Source organism: Anarhichas minor, unplaced genomic scaffold, assembly GCF_050575085.1.
Source record: "Anarhichas minor isolate MPS153535 unplaced genomic scaffold, ASM5057508v1 ptg000007l, whole genome shotgun sequence".
Taxonomy (NCBI): domain Eukaryota; kingdom Metazoa; phylum Chordata; class Actinopteri; order Perciformes; family Anarhichadidae; genus Anarhichas; species Anarhichas minor.
Genome location: NW_027466453.1, coordinates 19732558 through 19741822, shown reverse-complemented (window position 1 = coordinate 19741822; position 9265 = coordinate 19732558). Strand labels below are relative to the sequence as shown.

Here is a 9265-nt window from a genome sequence, read left to right as displayed (position 1 = left end):
GTACAGCATGAAACACATTTAGTTGTCTAAGTTACAATTATCGAATTAAACACTTTATGGTTGGTCTACATTAAAAAGGGTATTCTTGGTTTCCAGCCATAATATAAGTGGTGAGGGGTACATTTTTTTGACCCTGGTGTAGAACATTATGTGCTTATCTGTAGCCCTCATATACATATATAAATAATGGGGGACCTGCTTTGCTTAAACATACTTTTTGCTCTTCTCTCTAAAACATTTGTCTACCTTTAGGGCTGTGTTTTTTCTCAGTCAGAGGAAGTGGTGAACGTGTTTCCTCCACTGTCTCCTCTCTCCTCCCCCCTTGCAGAAACAGTCAGAGCTGTAGTGAACGCAGAGAGAGAGAGAGAGAGCGCGAGAGAGAGAGAGAGAGAGCGAGAGAGAGGAGGGGAAAGCTGAGCTCAAGCGAGAGAAGAAGGTTAGCCAGCAGCGAGTTAAGAAAATGGCGATCATGCAGGACGAATGCCTCCCCTCGTAGATGCTGCAAAACGCGTTGAAATTCTTGTAGCCTTACAACCGGCTTTTCAATCCACTCGGTTGCACTTTATACTTCAATGAGGTGAGGTTGGTTTACGTTTTCTTGACCAGAGGAATAATTTATTTGTGGTGAGCTAATGTGCGCAGGGAGGGAGAGACCCGGGGACTGGTGTAGCGTTAGATAAGTTTAGCTGTTGTTTAGTTAGCAATGACTGAGCTAAGCTAGCTAGCTTCCTGTTCGGCTAGCTGTTGGCTCGGTTGCATTGTGGTTTGCAAACGTAAATGTTAAACGCATCGACGGATAGTGTTTGTCTGCAGATGTCTGGTCATTCGAGGGATTTGTTGGCAGTTAAACCTTTATGCTAACGCTAACTAGTACGAGCATCGGTTAACCTCTGCTCACCGGTTGTGCGTATATATCTGTAAAAAAGATAAATGTATGTATTTCGTTAAATATAATTGCTTCAATGTATTTTGTAATCAGTAAACTATCATTGTGGGTGGTTATAATGTATATCTGCATTTGTTAAAAGGCCGTCATCGCTAGATTGGATAAGTTAACTAGCTGCTTCGTAGCATTAGCAGCTAATGCTAATTTGACGACGCAGGTCCGCTCTGCGGTTAGTGCGACTGATTTCCCGGCTGTTTGGTGACATGCAAAGGGGGCACATCTGTTGAAATGTCCTTAAACAATATGTGACGGAAGGAACTTTCATGGTGAAATTGTGAAGCTGTATAGTTGTATATCTCGGTGCATAGTTGTATTTTAACACCCTCTGTCGGCGGTCAGATAGAGAGGCTGGTTAACGTAACACTAGACCTCCACTCTGCTGGTTTTTACAGTCGTATTCACTGTTTACATAGACCCGACGACGCTGCTGCAAAACGAGGGCAGATCACATAATAATTTTAATTGCAATCAGATGCCATGTTAAGGCATGTTGGGTCTCTGGCTGCTGCTGGAAAAAACACCAGGCTCCGAGACAAGAAGCCATGTTGGTTAAGCTGTAAATCAGGCGACAGCTGAGATAATGGCCGATCAGGACCCGAGCTGTAACTCTGACCTACACACTCGCGCTCCGTGTCGTTATCTGTCATTTTCAGACACACGCACTGTTTCTATTCACCTTGTGGAGCCTGAATTTGGGGGACTTTGATCCGTGCAAATTACCTGTTATGTAGTTCAACCTGCATTTCCACATCGACTAGCTAGTTGAAATACTTTTCATTCAAGGAATTGCTGATGAGTCCTATTGTTTGTCAGTGTAGGCTTGGCCTTGCATAGATTTAGTGGGTGAGGTGCATGCCTTTTGACCCGTGCACAGTCAATAATTAATTTGAGACACTGTAATGGAGTTTACCATTTCAGGTTTAGCGTCTGTCTGTGTAACGCGCTCACGTGTTTTATGTGTTATTGTTTATCACCGTAAATCAATAAAACTGTAACAGTCACATGAAGGGTACCTTTTTATTTGTTGATTGAGGTTTGTTTAGGTTAATCTGGTCTTTTATAACTCTGAGATTAACCGTCATATCTCTTCCTTGTCTTTCAGAGATTTGGAATTGAAAGCTGTTGCCACCAAAGAAGCTGAAGCATCGAAACAGGTGAGTGTGCCACCTTAAAAATATTCACATACACCTGCACTCATTTTAAGAGCATGTGTTCCAAGTTATGTCACGTTCTGGCCACTTCTCTTTAGATGATGGCATGACCTGTGTGTGTGTGGGGTGGGCTACTAAAGGGGTGTTTGTGTGTGTGTGTGTGTGGTGGTGGGGGGGGGGGGGGGGTTGCCGGGGATGGGCTGCTGCTGCTTATGCAAGCACATGCAGTTCCGTTTGAATTGAATTGGAGGGTCTGGGTTGGTCTAGGCCGCATTGTGCTGAGTAAGCTTTGCTGTTTTAAAAAAAACTGTTAAATGAGAAGCCAGAGTGCTGGTGTTTTGTGTGTGGAGAGGTGTTTGTGCAGCTCATTGTGTCCATACAGTTGCAGACGCACAATAGCACCGTGGACCACGACTGGTTCATTAACCGGCTCTAAGGGCAGCGCTTATAGTCTGTTTTCTAGATTCTCAATCTGTTTATGAATCTTGTTGTCGTGCTCGATTTCCTGAAATGGATTTTGATTGTTTGTACAAGAGAGTCCGAGCGTCAACTCTCGTCAGTTTTTGAGGATGTTTTTTTAAACGAGAGACATAAAACATGTCAACTGCCTTGTTTTTAATGCAGATTTAGTCCAGTTTCTGTTATGTCTTATGTATTTAATGTGAAAATAATATTTAGTGAATGGCTTTGTGGGGTATTTCAATATGCTGGTTAGTTTAGAATTAGTTAGTAAATCCAGTTGACGGTGTTTCACATCTTCTCAGCCTTGGGACACATTTTCCATCTGTGTGTATGTGGGTGTGCTGCTGCTGAAGCAATGCAAGGGGAAACTATATTAATACCCTTCTGTGTATAGAAACACTAATTATTATGGTAATCTAATAATTTTCTCCACATTACATGTTTCATTTGCAGTTTCATTGCTTTCTCACACTAACGTTCAAATGATTTGTCTTGTGGGAATTTAAGAAAATAAACACGATACACAATCAACTTAATCTAATCCTTTTATATGAGCCTAAATTATGTTTCTCCCAATTTAAGAAATAATTTCTGAAATGTAAGCAATTTGTTGTTTAATACGCCCAGATAGAAACTGCCAACAGTACAGTGTCGCTTTGGTTTCAGTTCATAGCTTTTGAAAGTGTTTTTTCTTTTGTGTTGAAAGAAGTCGTCCTGTCCTAAAGTTTACAAATATCATTTGATGGATGTTTCTATAAAAGGCAAACCGCGGCATCATAAAGTTGGATCAATTTATAGCATTTGTGGCACCAGTGGTGATTTCATCCTTCGGGGCAAAAGCTGATCAAGTGTTGTCCTCTGAAGCCGTGTCGTTGTGCAGTTTATTGCTCGTGGGCCTGTGGCATTCGTAGTCATAACACAATAATAAAAAACAATGGCATTAGTTGTGACTAGTGATATTTCCGTTGATTTTTGTACAGCAATATACTGGCTGGCCGGCTTCACTTTCACTTTTGGTTGCCAAACAGGTTTTCATCCTTGTCTAAAAATATCTTGTGTTTTCACAGCTGGTTTATGTGGAATCCGTAGCGATGTGCACTTGCATAAAAATGTCTCCGTGCTGTCATAGTCAACTTGAGAGCATCGTGTTTGGAATTTAATACAGCAGTGCTATGAATTCCTACAGTGTTGGTTGGGGATCGGGTAGTTGACCGTTGCCCCTCCGAGCAGTAAAGCCACACCTGCAGATGGACGTGAGACTGGAAAGACAAGCGAGGAGCTGAAATGGAGCATTTGGTGCTTTTGACCCTTGTGGGCTCAGACGGGATACAATCAACACAAAGGCAATTATAGTTAAAGGAAGTTGTTGAGCAGCGTAGATGGACAACAATGTCTTTGGCTCCGAGATTTGAATCAAATTAGTGAAGCTTACAAACAAACCATTGACTTCAATTGCATAGCTGCTTATAACCGCGTATGTCCTCAGTTGTTAACGGCCCACTTATAGTTAGATATATTTAACTGTAGACAATAACAACAAAGTAAACTGTAACTCGTCAATAATACATTCTTGAGGTAGAAAATGCTTTGAATCACAACTTGCCCCTCCCTCCTTTGCTATCAGCAACATTGAACTGTGGTTTTCAGCCTTCCCCGTCGGGCTGTGTGTGATGAGGAGACACTCTTTGTCATTCACTAATTGAGTGATGGCTTCCCTGAACCGAGCCTCCAGTGTTAAGCCTCTGTGAGAACATGCTAATGCAAGTTGATGCAAATGCTCTGGTGTTGTACATGCAAATTAGCCACGCGACTACCCTCTGGCTTTTCTTCTCCCGGGACAGACGAACTCTTGCGAGTGTTTTTGTGGATGCTCGTGTCTTGCCGGTTTATGTTTGGGTGGATGTCTGGTGTGGCTACATCCACAAGGCTGCAGATGCAATCAATACTCCGTCTCCTGTAAATTTGAAAAGCCTCGCTGGCTTCACTGCATGACTCACTTCTGGGAGTGAAAAACAACAACCACACACTCCCACAGGGTCTCCGTATGCAGTAGTCTAAAACCTCAGATTTCTGATCTCTACCTCCTCAGAAACCCAAATATAGTTTGATTATTGACTTTCAGCTTTATTTGACAGCCAGCAGAAAAGGGTTCACACAGGAAAAAAGCGGCGAGTGGGTGGCAGAGAAATCCGAGCTCCACTGTGAATCCCACAAGATGAGAATGTAGCAGACAGAGATTCACTTTGTTTACCAGGACTAAGTCATGACCCGACGTGTTAAAAACTATCTTACACGTGTTTTAATGGCCAAATGAAATGTGTATCTACTGTACTAATTGGACTCTAATCTATTGTGCTACAGAGACGTACGTAACGTCTCTAGTGACCTTTTTAAATCTATTTTCTTCATCTTTTATGTCTGCTGCTCTTTATCCTTCTCAGCTCTACAAAGTATGTAATTAATAGTGGAATCAGCTGTCCACGCTGTTGTTTTATCCACTTTAAACTCAACAAAGACCATATTTAGAGACGAGATATTGTTGGAAAGCAATTCCTTTTCATCAGTTGGTGATTTGTTTGTAAAGGTGAAAATGGCTGCCCTTTTCAACACTATACAGTAGTTTTAAAGTGTGTTTAGTCGATGATATAAGATTTAATTTCGTCCAACATTAAATTTACTGTCGTATATAACGCAGGGAATTTTATATTTTATTTTAGAGACATTTAATTGGCTGGTACCAGCAAGTGTTTGGTGTTTTTTTGCTTGAAAAGTGTTCGACACGCTAAACTCATTGAAGAATATGTTTTCCATAAGTATCTGTAGTCGTTCAGGCAAACAAGGAAAGACAATTATATTAGGATCAGTTAACCGTGGTTATTCTTTAACAAACTCATTAAAGAACAACAATAAAAAGCACATGGTTGTACTCCTCACCTGTCAGGTGACCTAGATGATGGAAGATGGACTTTAGCAGGTTTAGCTTGTATTATTACTGCATGTTGTTATGTGCTTCTATTTAGGCGGCTATGGAAAGTGCTGACAGGAGGAAGAGTCTTTATAGTTAGTTGTATAACTCTGCTGTTGATAATTGTTACTGTTTAAATGGAGGATATGTGGGGGTCACTGGTCCCGTTTCAGTCCCACTTGTGACTAGTAGAGGAGAAGAAAAACCCATAAAACATGCAATTGTAAGTCTCGCTTCCCTCCCCCTGTTCCCAAGGCCTTGTTCTTCTTCATCCCTTTTACTTTCGGTAACTCATGGTGCCCCCCCCCCCCCCCCCTCTGTCAGCTGTAGCTGTCGGGGGATGGGCAATTGTCGGTCCATTCATAAACAGATGTGTGTGTGTGTGTGTGTGTGTGTGTGTGTGTGTGTGTGTGTGTGTGTGTGTGTGTGTGTGTGTGTGTGTGTGTGTGTGTGTGTGTGTGTGTGTGTGTGTGTGTGTTCGCTCTCCAGGAGGGCCCCCACCACGCTTGTTGAACCCTGAACCATCTGCTGAAGCACTTGGTTGTGGGGGGGGGGGGGGGGGGGGGGGGTAAAGAGGAGGGTGACTGAAGGTGGCAGAAAAAAAAAATGGTGCAACTGTGTATTCAGTTTGATTATAACAGATCAGGCAAACTGCAACCATAGTTCCACATATACTTCTTAAACGTTCATCATGTAATAAAGATGCTGTAACATCCGCTCCGATCATTGCTGCTCACAGCAGCTTAACGCTGTTTGTAAGATATGTGTGTATATATATATATATATATAGAGAGAGAAAACCAGTCTCAGCTACTGAATTGCTACTGTTTTTAAGTATCTTAGTTCTTTAATGCCATAAATGTTGCCAACATATCAAACATTGCATTTTAAATGCAGTTTTGCTCATTTCCCTATTCCTGTGAGCTTCTGTGCAATTATCAAACTAAACCATTAAATGCACCATTGAAATGATTACATGTTTAATGGTGCAGCCGTGGTTTCTGTCTGAGTTGTTTGAGCATCTCTGTACGTCTGTCTGTTTATAGCTGAAGTAAGTGCTGTGTTGTAATCCCATTATGGGATTAGACAGTAGCCTGCAGCTTTCTCTTGTAGGCTAAATGGCAAACCCACTGCGACCAGTGCGGCTAAACTCGACACTCACCGAGGGAGAGGACACAGTTAGACTACAACTAGGAAGAGTAGTATCAGTCAAAAGTTGTGGTTTAAGTACACACTTTTTTGGTATTTTGAGGTCAGATGTTATCATCTGGTTTCATGTTATCAGGCAATATACACTGGTGTAATACTACGACTATTACTTTTCAGTATAAGTGGTAAATTATGAAGAAAGCACAACATGCTCAAAGCACAGTACCATAGACCATTTTTTTTTATTATAGATTAGTTTGTTAAATGTTTTTCAATTAAATCAGTTATGGTTTGATCTATAAAATGTCAGAAAATCTTGACAAATTCCCAGAGCCCACTCTGACATCTTTGAAGTTATCGACGCACTTTAATCGTGTCACATAAAACCCAAAAGGCATCAGCGATGACGAGGACAGTAATGGTATTTCCTCCTGTTTGTTCACAGGGAACAAACCCATAGAGGGAAGAACAGTGGATGGAAGAGAGAGAGAGACGGAGATTGTGACGAGGAAGGAGGATAAGAAGATACAGGACTGGTCAAAAGGTGAGTAATGTCTTCCGTCTGGAGCTGTGGGGTAGTTGTGTAGTTGTGGATGAAAGATAAATTGCAGCGCTTGGTCTAACTGTTGGTATTGATTTGACTTTGAAAGTGTTGTTGTCCTCTGTGAGTCTTTGTGATTTATCGACATCCGCTGCTTCTAGGTCGCCCGGCTTCCGTTCACCTTACACGGAACTATTTATCTAGAAATGAGCGATGTGTCGCCTGAACAGTCCAGTTCTCACAGTGTTCAATAAGCCTCCTTTTATGAACGCCAAATGCAATTCTGCACAGTAAGCGAAGGATGTGATTAATCCTGCAATACCTGCAGAATTGTACTCTAGGTAGTAAAAATAGTTTCACAAGCTTCAGCGCTGCAGTTAAGACACGATTCTGGCAATACGTGATAGAAATGAGTGCAAAGCATGCTGAACACCCAGAACTACTTGTCCCTTTCAGCTATGAAGTCTTCACGAGTTTCAAAATATTAATTTTTCCGTCCTTGCGTGGTCTGTCTGTCTGTCTCCTGCAGCGCAGTGTACTTTGCTCTGTGACGTCACCGCGTTGTTTCCATTTGAATTGCCGTTGCAGTTTCCATTGAGTGCTGTTTGTACGAGCTACTGTTGCAGCTGAAACTACTGTCATGGCTAGTGTGGGCAGGAAGTCTGATGGCGTCTATCTCTGACCTTGAGTGTGTCTTTTGTGTTTCAGTTGCTTGTCTTTTTGGTTTTGTTTTCACTTTTCTCCGCTGTGGTCCTGCTGTGTTTATAGTCTCGCCCTCCTTACTTTTATTGTTATATTTGTCTGTCCCGGTACAAACAGAAGTAGTTGAGAGTTTAAGTCGTCTCTGTTGTACCAAACTGTGAGCTGACACAGACATTTATCGCCATAGAAGCTCCTATCCCCGTGTACAATAACAAAGAGTGTGATCATTGTACCTCTGAAAGACTCGAGTGTGTATACGGAACAGTGTGTATACTGACACTGAACAGTGTGTCACCAGAGCTGGAGTCTCAATGCTGGAGTCGTCAGCAGCTCTTTAGCATGCACCAGTTGGATTATCTTTTGAATGAGAATATGAAATGTGTTTGAGCAAAAATGCTCAAATTATCTGGCTCCAGCTTCTGAAATGTGAGGTTTTCCAGCCTGTCTTTGACCTATATGATAATAAATTAAATATTATTGTGTTTTGGACCTTGTGATGGACGTTTTTCACTCTCTGGCACGGTATAAAACAAGGCACGCTCAACTCCCAGTAACTCATTAAAGTCCACTCATTGCTGTACTCGAGCACCAGCAACTAGAGTACACAAACGCATGACTGGTGGCCACCACTACCAACGCTGGGTGTGGGTGGACAGTAGACTGAATAATGGACAAACCAGCCAATGAGTCATTCGCAAATACCAAAAGCTTGTTGTGCTTTTCGCACGCACTGCCCCTGGGTTTGAGTGTGATATACGTGGTGGCCGCCCCTCCAATCTCCTCCCAGAGTTGACGAGTGTGCTTATCTGCTCCCTCACGCACTCGCACTGCACATGCAATCTCATGCACTGCATGCTGTTTTGTAAGAGATGCATTCATGTAAATGTCGGCTTCTTTTTTTTAAACACCTTCTCGTGTCGTCCAGTCAGCTGAAGAAGATGCAGACCGCTTGCTGTGTAGCTGTTGATTAATGAGTTATTTTTGCATATTTTAGATAGACGTGTGACGCTAGCGCTGATGTCATCGTGCTCGGACAAGCCCAGAGGAATTGGGAGTGTTTAGGAATTTTTTCCCAACAGGATCGTCCCTAACCAGATCTCTTTGTTTCTGTTTATCTCGGCCCATAGAACAGATTTGTAATGGGTTGCCCCAACAAGGATTAATTTGAGTTTAAACATAATGCATAATAATCCACTGTATGTTTATAGTATACGGTGTATACAGCCAAAAGGCAGCGATGCAAACCCCTCAAAATTAAACGTGTCCACGAGGATGAGAAATGTTCGACTAGTGTCGGAGCAGGTTTTAAAACACGGTGCTACAGAGTTGTTATTTGAGAATGAGGAAAC

The 9265-nt window shown here is 42.2% G+C and overlaps 1 protein-coding gene across 8 annotated transcripts in view; it reads left to right on the top strand.

Moving 5' to 3' along the window:
- Nucleotides 1–417: 417 nt before the first annotated feature.
- Nucleotides 418–9265, top strand: part of LOC142945116 (trinucleotide repeat-containing gene 6A protein-like) — a 32328-nt gene continuing 23480 nt past the window's right edge. For 7 of the 8 annotated variants that reach the window (XM_076086482.1, XM_076086481.1, XM_076086478.1 and 4 more), the window contains exons 1-3: nucleotides 437–577; nucleotides 2049–2100; nucleotides 7119–7217. The gene's annotated coding sequence lies outside the window, so the exon portion shown is untranslated. Of the gene's footprint in view, nucleotides 578–2048; nucleotides 2101–7118; nucleotides 7218–9265 lie in introns of all 8 variants that reach the window. The other variant, XM_076086476.1, reaches the window with a different exon arrangement.